This window comes from Bos mutus, chromosome 2, assembly GCF_027580195.1.
Source record: "Bos mutus isolate GX-2022 chromosome 2, NWIPB_WYAK_1.1, whole genome shotgun sequence".
Taxonomy (NCBI): domain Eukaryota; kingdom Metazoa; phylum Chordata; class Mammalia; order Artiodactyla; family Bovidae; genus Bos; species Bos mutus.
Window position 1 is genome coordinate 6,840,099 of NC_091618.1, and position 16,950 is coordinate 6,857,048.

Consider the following 16,950-nt stretch of genomic DNA (forward strand, 5'->3'; position numbering starts at 1 on the left):
GGTGCTGAGCTTGCAAAAAGCAGAGGGAAGAGCATACCAGGCAGAAGGAAGAGTTTGTGCCAAATCTCCAAAAGGGGAAAAGCGATAATTGGATATCCTTTTCATTTTCTTAAAGAAAAGAAAGGTAAAACTACAACTCTTCAGTTATTATTGATAGTAGTGCCAGATTAATTCATTCAACTGACAAGCCCCTACTGTCTGGCTGGCCCTGTGCTAGGCCAGGGGACCAGCAGTGATGCTTGGGGGCCACATTCTTGTCACACACATCGGGGATCTGGCACCCCCACGGAGATGAGCTGGGCCGATGTTTGGGAAGGGCTCCCAGCTTGGGTCCTCGGGGAATCCAAATAAACCCCGCAGGTTCTGGCATCCCAGGCCTCCCGCCCGCCAGCTCCTGGCCTCCTAGGAGGGAGGCTTCTGTTTCCTGCTTCTCCCTCCCCCACCCACCTGGGCACAGAGGGTCTTTCATCCATTGTTACTGCTTCCTGCCCATCCATCTCCAGCTGCTGGTCTGAACCCTGCAGATTTACACTGACAAGCGGATGCTTTTACCAGGACCCTCAAGGGGGACAAGGGAGGGGAGTGGCCTGGAGTGGAGGGAGAGGGGGAAGCTAGAGCTTTGTGACAAGGAAGAGTTTCCTGCCCTAAAGAGGCAGCAGACCCTGAGGGCTGAGAGGACCGGAAGCAGACCTCTGTCCCTAAAGCCTTCCCCCACCACCACCCCCCATGCTAGGGGAGGGAGTGATTAATGACCCCTGACTCAGCAGGGCCTCCATGCCCCTTGGATGGGGTTTGGGTTCAGCCACGTCTTCCCTGGCCGCATTTCTGATGTGTGGTGTGGAACGAGGGCGAGGCTTATGGTCAGGAGACTGGGCTTTATGTCCAGCTCTGCCAACTCCTTGCTGGGTGATTTAGGCAAATTCTGTAGCCTCTCTGAGCCTCAAGCGTTCCTCATTTGGCAGGTGAGGCTAATAATCCACACCCAGCAGTGTTGTAAAAATGAATGTGATCATGGAAGATAGACGGTTGCCAAACGCCGTAAAATGAAAAGCATTTCTTCCCCTCCGGCTCTCCTATCCAAAGTAGGAAGGTTACCAATTGGCTCCTGCTCAGGAAGGCTTGAACATCTACTGCATGCTAGCATTGCAGATAAGGGGCAATGAGATTCAGTTCTAAGTGAGACCGACAAGTAGACAGACACGAGTCAGGCAATTGGTTGAAGCATCTGAACCAGACAGCTCAGAGTATGGCTCTGGGGTCAGCCTGCTGGGGCCCGCCACTTACTGGCTGTGTGGCTATATGCAAGTCATGTATCCTCTCTTGGCCTCAAATTCTTAAATCTATAAAATGAGGAGAAGAATTACCCACCTGGTACAATTATTGTGATGATTCAATTATTTAATATTTGTAAAGCACTTACTACAGTGCCTGTCACATCAGCTGTTGTTCAGTCGCTCAGTCGTGTCCAACTCTTTGTGGCTCCATGAACTGCAGCACCCCAGGCTTCTCTGTCCATTGCTATCTCCCCGAGTTTCCTCAGACTCATGTCCATTGACTTGATGATGCCATCCAACCATCTCATCCTCTGTCACCCCTTTCTCCTCTTGCCTTCAATTTTTCCCAGCATCAGGGTCTTTTCCAATGAGTCAGCTCTTCACATCAGGGGGCCAAAGTATAAGTCTCAATAAGTAAAAGTTATGGGGACCGCATTTCACCCAGAATATCAGGAGCCCCGTCCCTGAGCGGAACTGCAGTAACCAAAGCAGAAAGGCCAGTGATACTGAGTGAGCAGCTGGTCAGGCGTCCGTTCTCCATGAGGTCATGTCTGTCTGTCCAGGACAGCGCAGGATCAGGGATCACCAGTTCATCTAAGGTCATCTGCACGAAGTTGGAGTTGATCCTGAACCCCAAGGTGCTGGAGATGCTGGTGGCCACGTGATCCCACCAGGCAGTGGAAAAGCATTTCTTTGTGGCCCTGACGGGCTCTTACTTCCTAAGACTGAGCTCCCTAAAACGGCACAAGCTGGTCCACACTGTGCTGTCTGAGAGGCTGGCTGGCCCATGAGCTGACCATCTAGGACAGACCCCTGCCCAGTGGAGTGAGAACCCTCAACCAGACATGAAGGTTCAGTCCCTCACTGCTTGGGTGGGAGCAAGAAAACTCAAAGAAGTCCCTGAATCCCAATAGAGATGGAGGATCCAGATGGGAATGTCCTGGGTGAGAATGAAGCACTGGGATTTGTAAGGGATGAGGGCCCCGAACCCCTTTCTACTGGCATGTACATATCCTCTGGACACAGCAGCTCATTCCCATGAAAGCTCAGCCAAAGGAAGAGCAGCACCTCTGACTCCTGCTCTTGCCCTGACAGTCAGGAAAAGCTGCCCGGTTGTTTCATGTTCAGTTGTGACTAAGGAATAACCAGACCTGACAAGCTGGAAATGATCCTGTACGTTAAAAGCAAAATTAGCATTTGAAGAAAGTTATCATGTACAGGTGCTGATGAAGTCAACTCGGAGCGGCGAGGAGGTAGCCCAGTGAGGGCCCAGTGCAGCTAGTGCTGGAGTGCAGGATGGTATGAAAAGCTGAGCCTTCGATGGTGTGGAAGAGCCACGAAGGGCAGACCTGAAGGGGGCACAATGCCAGCAAAGGCACGGAAACAAGAAGCAGCATTGGGTGCTCCGTGGAAGGGCAAGTGGAGATCCAGACGAGGCACATTGGGAGATGATGCAGGCCTAGGACTCAGGGTACTGTAAGCTGTGGGAAGGGGATGGGTCCTGATCCTGTAGATGATTGAAGATTCAGGCAGAGGAGGACAGGCCAGATTTTGGTTCTTCTCAAGCCCTGGTTGAAGTATGATGGACAGGTTTGAGGTGGAGCCTGAAGCCAGGGAGATCACAAGCTGGTCGGTGTAGTAGTGCTGTGGGAAGTCAAATGGGGGAGGGTTCGATGAGAATAATGTACGTCTAAAGAGCCTAGCACAGTGCCTGACACACAGTAGGTATTCAGTTAAAGGTCGCTGTAAATATGGTTAAATGACGACGGTCTGGTTAAAGAAACACGGAGAAAGTCACATCTGTAGCAATCTTTGACTAGCAGGGTGAGAGAAGAGGAGTCAAAGAATTGCTTAGCTATTTATTAAGCACTCATCATGTCAATGGCACCCCACTCCAGTACTCCTGCCTGGAAAATCCCATGGACGGAGAAGCTTGGTGGGCTGCAGTCCATGGGGTCGCTACGAGTCGGACACGACTCAGTGACTTCACTTTCACTTTTCACTTTCATGCATTGGAGAAGGAAATGGCAACCCACTCCAGTGTTCTTGCCTGGAGAATCGCAGGGACGGGGCAGCCTTGTGGGCTGCCGTCTATGGGGTCACACAGAGTCGGACACGACTGAAGCGACTTAGCAGCAGCAGCAGCATCATGTCATGGTTTTTCCAGTGGTCATGTATGGATGTGAGAGTTGGACTGTGAAGAAAGCTGAGCACCAAAGAATTGATGCTTTTGAACTGTGGTGTTGGAGAAGACTCTTGAGAGTCCCTTGGACTGCAAGGAGATCCAACTAGTCCATTCTAAAGGAGATCAGTCCTGGGTGTTCATTGGAAGGACTGATGCTAAAGCTGAAACTCCAATACTTTGGCCACCTTCTGCAAAGAGTTTATTCATTGGAAAAGACCCTGATGCTGGGAGGGATTGGGGGCAGGAGGAGAAGGGGACGACAGAGGATGAGATGGCTGGATGGCATCACCGACTCGATGGACATGAGTTTGAGTGAACTCTGGGAGTTGATGATGGACAGGGAGGCCTGGCGTGCTATGATTCATGGGGTCGAAAAAAGTCGGACACGACTGAGCGACTAAACTGAACATCATGTAATGAGTTAATTCACCCATTCATGGTAGTCCAGCTCCACTCATACACCACTTCTTCTTGGGCACCTCCTATGTGCAAGGCACTTTCCTAGATGCTGAAGCTACAAAACGAACCAGAGCTGAGCCTAGTGCCCCAGTGTCCACTGTTCAGACTTTGTCCAGTGATGGAAGGACTGACGGTCTTCATCAGATGGCCTGAGACTGCCAGGGCCTCTGGAGCTGCCTCCTGGCAGTCTGCAGACGTCTCAAGCCCAGCATGTCCCAAACTGGGTTCCCACCCCTGCCCTTCTATCTGCATGTCTCCCCACCTCAGGAAGTGGCCCTGCCACCCACCAGGCGGTAGGGCCAGAGGGCTGGGTATCCCTTCCAGGGCCCTCTTCCTCCCTTCCCTCCACCCCACCTCCGACCCCATCCATCTACAGCTTCTGGGAAGCTTATTTCCAAAACATATCATGAATCCATCTGGTTCTCGCTGTTTCCTTTCCCATCTTAGTCCAGGCCACCAGCAGTCCTATCTGGATCCCATGGCCATTATTGCCTAACTGGTCTTCTTGCCACGGCCCCTCCGTCATTACCCCAGGCAGCAGGCATGAGCAAACTTCTTCAAAGGCAAACCACTCCCCATGAGCCCACGGCGGAAAACCTGGTTTCAGGAGCTTCCCGTGGACCTGGAGTCTAATCCATAAGCCCCAGCAGGTCCTCAAAGCCCGCACGGGCCTGGGCCTGCCTCCTTCCAAGCTCCTGCAAGCCTACAGCCCTTCCCTCTCTCCCCTGGCAGGGGCCTTCCAAGCCTCTTGAACCACCGAGCTCTGTCCCACCTTTGGGCTTTTGTGCATGCTACTGTGTCTCCTGAGATGCCGTTCCCTCCATTCTTTGCTGGACTGGTTCCTTCTCATTCTCCAGGTCTCAGTTTATTTATTTACTTTTATGTTTAAGTTGGTTTTTTTTGTTTGTTTTGATGTGGAGCATTTTTAAAGTCTTTACTGGATTAGTTACAATACTGCTTCTGTTTTATGTTTTGATTTTTTTTGGCCAAGAAGCATGCGGGACCCCAGATCCTTGATCAGGGATCGAACCTGCACTCCTGCATTAGAAGGCAAAGTCCCAACCACTAGACTGCCGGGACTCTGTTAAATGGCCCCTCCTTCCAGGGACTTCCCTGGCAGTCTGGTGGTTAGGACTCTGAGCTTCCATGGCCAGGGCCGTGGGTTTGATCCTTGCTTGGGGAACTGAGATCCCATGGTGCAGCCATAAAAGCATATTATATAAAAAAAGGTTAAAAAAAAAATATATATATATATCACCTCCTCCCAGAAGCCTCCCTACCTACCCTGGTCTCCCCTATTAGTCTCCATCTCAGCAGTGTCCCTCCCTCATAGCACTTAACCCAACATGCAATTATTTAACTTGTCCACTTTCACCATCTGTCTCCCACCCTCATGTGACTAGACCTCTTGAAGGCAGTGTCCACATCTGCCTCCCTCCCTTGGTGTTCCTACAGCCCAGCATCGTACCTGCCCTGCAGCCAGCCTGTGCTGACACTGCCTAAAAACACCGAGCTCCCGGCCAGCACGTCAGCCCTCTGCAACACTTCCCAGCTCCCCTCTGTTCAAACAGAGGCACTCTCTCTCCTCTCCAAGACCTCAGTGGAAGAACTTGTGGGTTATCTTGTCATCTATCAATCTCTAATAAGCCAGGTTATTTTTAGAACAGGTGAAAGCAACGATCTAACATCTCTGAGAGGATTTTCCACTCCCATCTGCCTTTCTACTACAATTTGGTTTCCTGTGGTGGTTGCGGAGGCTGTGAGCCTGCAGGCTTTGTTATTCTGGGGTGCAGCGAAGGGCCTGAGGAGAAAACTCACCCCTCTCTTGCGCCTTCTTCCACCCTGCGTGGTCAGAAATTTAAGGTGCCTAGTACCATCCCCTGGCATACTGTGGGAAGCCCGGGAAGGAGCCTGCTGCTCCTCACTTGCTGTGTGACCCTGGGCTCATCACTTTCCCTTTCTGAGCTGAGTTACTCATCTATAAAAAGAGGGGGTTGGAGGGTTAGCTACTCAAGACTCTGACTGCTAAGATTTGGATGAAACCATGAGCGAGTGAGTCTTTTCCATCCCCAAACATCAATTACGTGCAGGTCTCAGTTCTTTCTATGAACAAAATGTAGTAGGGGGGCCTCTTATAGCCCTTATGCAAATGTATGCAAATTAATGTAAAAATAAAGGGCCCCAGAAGCTCTTGTTCACAGGACCAAGGTCTGGCCTGACCCGGGCTGGAGGGAAAAGCTTAGTTCATGCTTTCAGCCTGCTTGGCTGTCTTGCCCCACGCCCCACTCGAACAGAAAGGAAACTGCAACCACAGAGGGAAAGTGACTTGCCCAAGGTCACCAAGCAAGACACTGGCAAAGGGTATTAGCAGCCAGGTCAGCATTCCGGCACTTTTCTCACGTGCTGTTCCTGCTATTCGACTGCAGGCCTGGGACTAGGACCTGGCTCTAAGGGAAGGGAGGTGCATCCTCTGGTCAAGACAAAGTGGACGAGAATATGCTTGGGCAGGAAGCTCAACCAAAACGCTCTATATTTGGAGCAGGGAGATAGATACCCTTTTGGTTCTGTGATCAGAGTGAAGACGTCCTTTGGATCAGATGTTGGAAAATGGAGATGTGGAGAGAGAATGCCGTGTAGAAGGAGTAACATCTGCCAAGAAGCAGATACAGAAGAGGTGGTGGCACAGCCAAGGCCAGGCGTTCCTGCTTATGAAGACAACTTCTAGACAAGCTTCCCCACTGTACCCCCTTCCAACAGAAATTCTCCACTGCCGATAGGATAGAGCATATGAAGGCAGAGAGTGAAAAGCTGGAGATTGATGCGGGGAGCTGCTGATACAAGGTCTGGAATAGTAGGTGGAGGGATCCTGACTTTATTCTGAGAACAATAAGGAGCCATTTAAGGTTTTACGGCAGCGAGAGAGAAGTCATCAGATTTGCACAGAGGATGGCCCGATTGGCTGCTGGCAGCAGGGAAATCAGTTTGAAGACTGGGGCAATAGTCCCAGGGGTTAAGGCAAAGGCGGAAACCAAGGGGAGAAGGCAGCGGGGATAGCATGAACTCCTGTGTGAACCGAGCAATCTGAGCTTGCTGGGTTGGGGAAGCCAGGGAGAGGATTGAGAAGGGTGAAGAGTTCTGTTTAATCCAGGGAGGAAGGAGACTCAGGCGCTTGCTCTCTCTCCTTCTGGGGTAGGGGGGCTCGCCCCCAGCCTGGTGCTCAGGCGGGAGGAGAAGGAGGAGCATAGGTCCGTGGAGCAGCTGCTTACCAGGAATCCAGGACAGAGGGCAGCTTGACTTAGTTCTCTGGGGACTTTTATTCTATTTCTTCAACTTGTTAAGGAAAGACCTGAGGGCCTCGGGGGACCACAAGTCAATTATTTCTCAACCATTTATTTAGGACTCACTGGGGCAGAGTATTCGTGTGGAAGACCGATAGGCTGAGGTCTCAAAGTGGGACATCTGATCTGCATAGGGTTTTTTTTTTAATTTGAGATTTATCTACAGGATAAGCACTTGAACGACATCTGTAATGGGTTGAATTGTGTCCCCAAAAGATAGACATTGAAGGACTAAAACTTAGCACTTCACAATGTGACCTTACTTGGGGATTCAGTTGTTGCAAATAGAAGATGAGGTCATGCAGAAATAGGGTAGGCCTTTAATCTCATATAACTGCTGTCTTTATAAGAAGAGAAGCAGGTAGGGAATTCCCTGGCAGTACAATGGTTAGGACTCTGGGCTTCTACCGCCGTGGGCCCGGGTTCAGTCCCCCATCTGGGAAACAAAGATCCCAAATAAGAGGAGAGAGACACACAGGGAGAACGCCACGTGATGACAGAGGCTGAGTTTCGAACAATGCAGCTGAAAACCACAGAATGCCAGGGACTGACGGCCACCACTAGACGGCAGGAAAAGGCAAGAAAGGATTCTCTCCCCAGAGTCAGACGACACGGCCCCAAGGACGCCTTAGTATCCATCCTCTGACCTACAGAGCAGTGAGAAAAGACATTTCTGTTATCGTAAGCCACCTGGTTGGTGCTTCCGTGTTACAGGTAGCCCTGCTGCTGCTGCTAAGTCGCTTCAGTTGTGTCCGACTCTGTGCGACCCCAGAGACGGCAGCCCACCAGGCTCCCCCGTCCCTGGGATTCTCCAGGCAAGAACACTGGAGTGGGTTGCCATTTCCTTCTCCAATGCATGAAAGTGAAAAGTGAAAGTGAAGTCACTCAGTAGTGTCCAACTCCTAGCGACCCCATGGACTGTAGCCTACCAGGCTCCTCCGTCCATGGGATTTTCCAGGCAAGAGTACTGGAGTGGGGTGCCATTGCCTTCTCCACAGGTAGCCCTGAGACACTAGCAAAACATTGAAAAAAATTGCATTTCACTTTTTGTCCATTTCAGCCCCGATCACCACTTTGAAGGAGGGTATCCTAGAGCAAACACGTCCACACCACTCTCTTGCTCAGAACTTGTCCACAGTTCCCTGGGAACCCAGGCAAGGCTTTGAGCTACTCCTTGCCTCCCCAGTCTCACCACTCAGCACCTTCTGCTGCCCTCTTGGCGCCAACACACCGTCTCTTTGGGCCTTTCCTCTTGTTACTCCCTCCAGTCACCCTCTGTGCCCCCAACCCCGGTTCTCGCTTTCCTTTCCTCAGTGGAAAAAGAAAGTGCGACCCTGAGAGGAAAAGGCAGAGGGCCAGGGGCAGAACCCGAACTCCACTCCAGCACCCCCAACCTCGCCCCCCAGCCCCAGCACATCCTGCCCCCCGAGGTGGCCCTGCACAAGCTATCACCCACGCACAGCTACCCCGTCCCCAGCCTGCAGCTTCCTCTGACACACATTTTCCATTGCTGGGCGGGGCAGAGCAGGTTACAGGTGAAAACAAGCTCCGAGGTTTCCTCTCCAGGGTCCTTCCCCCACCGCCCAGGCCTCACCTGGGTTTGGTTTCTGTCCCTCCCCACCCCACAGGTCCGCAGCCCCAACTTCAGTGGCACAGCATCAACAGGCCACCAGCCTACGTGAGGTGTCGCCTGGTGTCCCGGAGCGGGTGCAGGGCAGCTGTCAGAATGGCAGCTCTGCTGTGTGTGAGCTATGTGACTCTGGGCAAGCCCCTGGGCCTCGCTGAGACTTCCCTCCCCATCTGTAAAAAGAGAAGGAATTCCAGCCCCCCTGGGACTGTTGCGGGTGGAGAGGGGGAATTAAATGGAACAATGGAAAGAGCATGAGTGAGCTCTACCAATCTGATTATTGATAAACAGGGATCCGGGCAGGGGAAGGTCCCTTGTTCTGGGCCCAGCTCCATGCCAGGCCCTGAGGGTGGACGAGTTGGGGTCTAGATGCTAATGGAGAGAACCCAGAAGGTACTGGAGTTAGAGACTCGGGCTGTCCATTGTGACTCTGGCAGGGCAGTTTCTCGGATGCAATAAGGAGGATATCTTGCATGCTTTCTAGGTCTTCTGAGTCCGACATCCCAGAGCCTGTGCTAAGAGAAGGCCAGGCCAAGTAAGGCTTTGAGGGACTTCTGTGTCATGACCACGAGAGCCGGGGGTGAACTCTTGGCTCGAGGCCACTGCTCCTTCATTCCCTCCCACCAGCTTCTGTGGTGGGTTCTTTTGTGTCCCTGGCCATCCCGCATCCCTGCCCATCTCATCAGCCAGGTTTCCTTCTTCGGCCTTCACAAGCCCCTGTTCCTCTTTCAAGACCAGCTTGGGTGTTCCTTCCTCAGGCAGCCTTCCTGACTCACAGAAAGTCACAGTTGGGCATTTCCTCCTCGAAGCTCCTAGAACCCCTCTCCATCACCACACTTGCTCCCTTGCTTAGACTAAGGGCTGTCCACTCACCAGGTCTGAAGGAAGGCTTGAATTTTACTCACCATTGCCCGTTGAGCATTCAGCAGATGATTGGGTCCAGAGTTGATGGTGAAAGACGGGTAGGTGACAGGAGAGAGGACAGAATGAATGAAGGGTGGGTGAAGGAAAGAACAAACTGAGAGGCAGATGCATGGACAGGTATACAGGACCTCAAGAGGATGGCTGGATGGATGATTGTACGGGTGAATGGATAATTGATGAGTAATCAATGGGTCAGGAATACTCAACTCCTGAACATTACTCTTAGCATCACACATCTCTGGAATCACAAACACACAAACACACCCTGGATGTGCAGGGAACTCCACTTGCTTCCAGCCATTCTTTCCTGGCTCTGATTTCCCCTTCAGTGCATGAATGTGAGTCAAAGAATCTACCCACGAGAATCTGGGGTAAGCCGCTCATCCGAATGTCTTACCTTTATCATCCCATTATAATTTCCCAAGCATCATTGTGAAAATGATGGTGATGAATTCACTGTGAACTTTAACTATGACCCTAGGCTCTGGGAGTGAGCATTTCTGGATAGCCCTGCGTTCAAGCTCAGAAGGAACTGCTGACCATGGGGTTGGCAAAGATGCCAGGATCACTTGCAACCATTTTCCAGTTTGCCTAGTCTAGTTGCCACCATCCTGTGCAGCCCTCACCTTCTACCCCTTAACTACCCCCTCCTCCCAAAAGAGAATTTAGCAACTTAGCCAGAAGTCCTCAGTGCTCCTCTGCCATCACCCTACCCCCATGCTATCTCAAGGTCCTAGGAGAATAGGGGTTGGAGCCCATTTTGGAAGGTTATTACCTTCTCTTATTACCTTCCCTTATCTGCAAACTCCAGGAGATGGTGAGGGAATGGGGGACCTGGCGGGCTGCAGTCCACGGGGTCACAAAGAGTCAGGCACGACTTGGCAACTGAACAACAATGACAACCTTCCCTTAATCTGTTCCCTGGAATCAGCTGAGGTAGAAACACTGCAGGATTTGGGGTCAGAGGACTTCAGTTAAAGTTTTGACTTTAGCCCTTGTCAGCGGCTTCACTCTGGCAAGAAGGGGTTGGTCCAGAGGAAGACAGGCTTTGGAACCACACAGCTGTAGGTTCTAGCCTGCCCCCATCAGGGAGTACTTGTGACCCCGGGCAAGATACTCCCCTGAGTCTCTGCTTCCTCAACTGCAAAGTGGGAGCAAAAGCCCTACTGAGCTCCCAGAGATGTTGTGAGAATCGAAGGAGATGCTGCTCCACACTAGAGGCTACGGAACCCTGAAATGGGATCAGGATGAACTAAGATGCGCCGTAAGTGCAACACACACCCCAGATTTGGAAGACTTCAAAAAAGATGTAAAAACCTCTGGCATTTTCCCATCAATTTTACTTGATAATATTATTTGTTGATATTTTGAAACACTGGGCTAAATAAAATGTTATGACTTTTTTTTTTCAAAGATGATGCTCAAAAGTCCTTCCTCTGTACAGCCTCTCCGAGCGTGATGGCTTCCCTTCTGCCTGGCCACAGCATTCGCCCATGCCTCTGTCACGGCGTTCAGCAAATATTGTGGTTGTCTCTTAAGGCATCTGTCTCCCCGACTAGTCCATGAGTTCTCTGAGGTCAGGGACTCTTGTCTTGGTCATCTCTGCCCTCAGGTCCATACCCAAGAGCCTGGGACATGGCAGATCTCAGCAAAAATTAATTGAGTGGATAAATACCTGACCGTGAAAGCCGTGTGAATGTTTATTATTCGACCATACCTGGAGTCCTAAATGAATACATCAGGGTACACGTCACACATGATCAGGGCCCTGGCAGGAAACAGATGGTACATTCAAATTGAGTAATTTGAAGAGAATTGAATCAAGGGTCTATGACAAAGATGTGGGCAGGATTTAGGGAGACTAGGAGGGACAAGGCAGTGTCCCAGGGCTGGCAACCATGGAAAGTTGTTATCACTCACAGCCCGAAGGGTCGGGAGGGAGAGGGTACCTGGACCCAGAGCCACAGTTGTACGCCTGGGGCCGCTGACGGAAGCTGCAGACTTTGGGTGAGGGACACGGGCAGCCTGTGGGTGCCCTGCAGGAAGGGGCTGGGGCAATAAATAGATTGTCACCCTCCACCTGCCTCTGCCTCCTGCCCCACCCCACCAGAAGCCAGAGGACAAAGCCCATTGATGTCACCCACCAAGGTCACCTACCAAGCACAGAACAGATGGAGATGGGCAGAGGACAGTTCTGGAGGGACAAACAGAGAAATTGAGCACTAGAGTGAACGTTAGAACGCCCAGGATCTTTGAGGGGTTCTGGACATCCTTGGAAAGTATAAGAAATGGTCACAGCCAACCACAATTGTTAGTTAAGCAATTGCTGTGTGTTGGCTGCTGTGCAAACCTCTTTTCCAGGCTCAGAGAGTCCAAGGAACGTGCCCAGGGAGGACTGGAACATAGGTCGGCCTCAAAATTCTGGTTCTCCTTGCCTCTTGGTGACTTCACGTCAGGAGCCAGGCTACGCACTCTATCTACAGCATCTCTAATGTAGGTCATGTCCTTTTCCTGTCTCAGAGAGGCCAAGTGACTTCTCTGGAGCCACACAGCTTACGGGAAGTAGGGGTGGGGAGGAGAAGCAGAGTGGGAGAGTTTGCCCTTAATCGGGGCAGGCGACTGGCAAATTGCATGGTGGCGCCTCAGGGATTTTTTTTTAGCCCCATTAGCCCCAACGGGTGGAGCCACCTCTTACCAGGTGCCTCCTGGAGTCACTCCTCCAGCTGCAACCACAGGATTTAGATTTTCAGAGCTGGGCCGGGCCCTCAGCATCCTCTAGGCTGGCTCTTGTCTGTGACTCTAAAACTAATAACAATGATGGCAGCGACAGCCATGGCTTCCTGGGCCCCCGGTATATCCAGTCATTGTCATTCTCTACCTGGTCACTACATCTGGCCACAAGTCTCCCCGAGGATTTTGATACCCGTGCGTGCGTGCGTGCATGTTCAGTCACTCAGTCATGTCCGACTCTACAGGCAGGTATTATGGGCTGCTCACTTTGCAGAACAAGAACGGAGGCTGAGAAGGCAAAGGACTTGTCCACTGTTACACGGCAAATCACTCTCAGAGCCAGACCTGCCCCCAAGCCAGTGCCTGCAGCTCAGAGCACTGACTCCGGACCCAGACAGGCTGAGTTCATCTGCACCTACCAGACGGGCTGACCTCCGGCAAGCCATTTTTCTGCACCTAAGTTTCCACACCTGTAAAATAGGAATGACATAGTACCTACTTCATTTGGTTGTGGTGAGGATGAAATGATCATTCTCTGCAAAGCACGTCAAACACCGGCTAGAACATACCAAGGGCTTCAGGATTATTTTACCTCCAAGTCCACCAAGCTTTCCACCCCCACCTGCAGAGGCTCTTAGAATTGTGTTCCTGCGGGACCCTGGCTTGCACAGTAGCTGACTGGGTAGCTGCCACCCCACCGGGGCATGCCTATGCCTACTTCTTCCCTACTCACCCGACCCTCACCACAACCTCATCCCACTTTACAGACAAGGCAACTCAGGCCCAGAGAGAAGGGATAACCTGGCCAGGCCTTCACACCTCAGACATCTCAGAGCCAGGATGGCAGCTCCCACAGCCAAGCTGGTAATCCCCTACTTCTCCCAACTGCAGGAAACCCAGATTGTTGTGATTATTGGTATTGTCATCCCAAACAATGCCCGAGAAGACAACAATGCGACAATCACGGAGGGTGCTTATTTCCACAGGCTCCACAATCATCCCGAGGCCCAGCGGGGAGGGAGCCTGGGGCTTTAAGAAGAGGCTCCTCAAGGCAGGATGAACAAACAAGCAGTGAAAACCCTGCAGCTGGGCCCCAGGTGCTGGGAGAGAGAGTGGGGCAGGAAGCGGGCAGGCCATTTCTTTCTTTCCTCTTCTTTCTTATTTGTTTGAGAAGCAACTTTACTTTCTAAATCGGTCATTGTCACCCGTTGGCCCCTGCCCCACCTGGGCCAGGGCCTCTGGTGACGGGAGCTCTGGAGGAAGTTCTAGGGGGCAGGCAGGACGAGGGTGCTAGGTGTGGCAGGGCCCAGCTGGACCTGGCGGGGGGGCCTCGTCCCCCTCCTCCTTGTGACCGGAGCCTGGCAGACAGTGCTTGCCTGTTTGACCCGGATCCTCCGGGTTCAGCTGCCAGTGGACAGGGGCCCATCCTAAACCGGGGGGTAGTGGGGACAGTGGTTAGGGGCAAGGCCCTCGAGTCAGACCCGTCTAGCTTCCCAGCTCTGTGATCTCATTTCTCTGAGCCTCTGTTTTCTCATCTGTAAAATGGGAGTGGTTGCTGTGAAGATTAAACATCATTAAATAACACGACCTGGGTAAAGCATTTAGCACGTTGACTAGCACTTAGCATATTCACTAGCTGGAGACTCACTTAAGAGGCCAAAATAGTTACTGGGGCATTTACTATGTGCCAGGTGTTTTCAAAGCATTCTACACCTATTCATTCATTTAATAACACCCTCCCTACTTGAGAAAATCGAGGTACATGGAGAGACCAAATGCATTAGACACACAGAGCCTGATGCATGTTTTTCAGGCTGTCAGTAGCGCTTACACAATACTGGGGGATCCCTTTAAGAAAAAGAATAGAAAGTTATGAATATAAAATAAGGTACAAGGCCATGCAAGTGAAAGACCTGAGGCTTAAGCCTCACCTTAAGTCTCCCTCTAAGCTCTAGACCACCCTGCTAGCAAGTAGCTGAGCCCAGGTGGCCAGCTCCAGAACCCACGGTTGGTATAAAAGCAGTCCTACTGGTAGGCAAGGCAGTCACTGCAGAATGCCATACAAGAGGCCAGCAAACAAGAGGCAGCTCTTCCCATGTGCTAGCCACGTGCCACACACTCTTCTAATCTAACCCTCCAACGACCCAGTGAAGTGAGCACATTATTACCATCCCCCTTCCACAGATGAGAAGAATGCGGCTCAGAGAGGACCAGTGACTTGCCTGAGGGCAGAGCAGGATTCAAACCCAGGCAGCCTGACTTCGGAAGCCTTATGTTCACAATAACTGTTACTTTTCTCATCCCTGGGGATCAGAGCCTCCTGTTACTCCTCACCTCACTTTGCAGGTCCTTCACCTCTTACCCAACGGCAGCTTGGGGTAGGGACAAGGCACCTAGACTGTGGAGTCAGAGATGCTTGTATACTAATCCTCAGGCTGTCACTTCCTTGCTGTGAGGCCAGGAGCGAGACTTGTCACATCTCTGAACCTCAGTTTTCTCATCTGTAAATTAGGATTGCATAATTTATAGGGTGGCTATAAAGTCTAGACGCACTGATTATTATTTAACGTGTTTTGTAATATTCAATCAATGAACCGTGTATTAAGTACGTATATTTGCCTGTTTCTAGACCTTAGGGCTTCCCTTATAGCTTAGTCGGTAAAGAATCTGCCTGCAGTGCAGGAGACCTGGGTTCAGTCCCTGGGTTGGGAAGATCCCCTGGAGAAGGAAACGGCAACCCACTCCAGTATTCTTGCCTGGAAAATCCCATGGACAGAAGAGCCTGGTGGGCTACAGTCCATGGGGTCGCAAGAGTCAGACACGACTGAGCAACTAAACCCCAGCACCACTAGACCTTATGGCTGCCCTGGGTAATACTTCATAGGATAGCTTGGAGGACCAGAGATAAAGAAAGATGAAGTGCCTGGTCCTATTAACAGCTCAGATTGATAGAGATTGCTATGAATGGAGGCAAGGTGAGAGGTCATTGGTGAGGAGTAGATTTGGAATGGAGAAAGGGCACAGCACCAGGGGTAAGGCGAGCTGCACTCTGGATGGGTTTCCATCATGGCTCACTGTGTGACCTTGAACAAGATGCTCCCCTCTTTTTGGGCTGTTTCTGCATTTGCAAGTGGCATGCATTTCTCCCAGGGCATGAATGAAATTTTCTCCAGGGTCCTTAAGAGGCTGAGTTTCTGAATAGAAGCACAGGACTGTCTTCTGGGATCCCCTGAGAGCTGCTCCCGTGGGGACTCCCACTCCTCTGGGGTGCCCTTTGTGGCTACCACCGTTGACACAGAGAGGAGGGTTTGCAGTGAACTCTCACATCGCATTTGCTCCAGCAGCACTGCAGTGTGGTGGCCCTGGCATGTGAGCTTCATCCCTGGAAGGCTTGGATCTAACCTTCGTTTCCTCATCTGTAAAATGGGGGTGGAGATAATAGACTTGCTCAACCACACTGTACAAAGGAGACCGAGATCTCAGGAGGCACAGGACTTGCTGAAGGTCAAGGTTCCCATCTTGTCCTTGTCCTTCTGTCCCTGCCTCACCCCCTCCCAGGTGTGGGCTCTCCAGGGGGGACTCCTGCCTTCCTCTCCCCATCCCAGAGGGCTGGGTCACCTTGTTCTTCTCCCGCTCCGTGGTATCCTCTCTCTCTCCTCTCCACCTGGTAAACCCAGCCGGTGGGGTCAGGCCAGCCCTGGTGCCCGCACTTGGAAGTACGGTGACTCTGAGCAAGCCACCTACCCACTCTGAGTCCCTATTCCCTTATCCTTGAAATGGGAACAGCAGTCCCCACCTCCTGTATGAAAATGCTCAGCACACCCAGCATCTGACCCACTGTGACACGCAGAGAACATTAGCACCTAAAATTTGTTTTAATATTTATTTATATACTTGGCTACGCCAGATATTCGTTGCAGCATGCAGGGTCTTTAAGTTGCAGCATGCAAGATCTAGTTCCCTGGCCAGGGATCGAACCCAGGCCCCCTGCATTGGGAGTTCAGAGTCTTAGCCACTGGACCACCAGGGAAGTCCCCAGAACATCAGCATTTTTTGTCTCCATCAGTTATCTTTTAGCACCACCTCGAATGTTGCTTTCCTATAGAGTTGCCCTGGTGCCTCCTATGAGCCATGTTTATCTGGGCTCCCACAGCCCAGGCCCTGTGGCACTTATCATCCCGAATAGTAGCTACTCACCATCATATCATATCTCCCGATGCCTTAGACGCCTGTGTGCTGCCATGTCTGACACTGGGACTGGGGTACATACAGCAGGGGCTCTGTTAAAGACTGTTGAATGAATAAATGCGTGAGGCCTCAGTGGGCCTGAAGGTATTAGCTAAACTTTCTACCCATCAGGGTCTCAGGATTCTGGGGCTATGACCACTGCCACTACTAACAATTTCTTCCACC

General features: G+C 51.5%; 1 non-coding gene across 1 annotated transcript; it reads right to left on the reverse strand.

The window, feature by feature from the left end:
- Positions 1-16,494: 16,494 nt before the first annotated feature.
- Positions 16,495-16,567, reverse strand: TRNAG-CCC (transfer RNA glycine (anticodon CCC)). The gene has a single exon. It is a non-coding gene; the product is annotated as a tRNA-Gly (tRNA).
- Between the last annotated feature and the right edge of the window lie 383 nt (positions 16,568-16,950).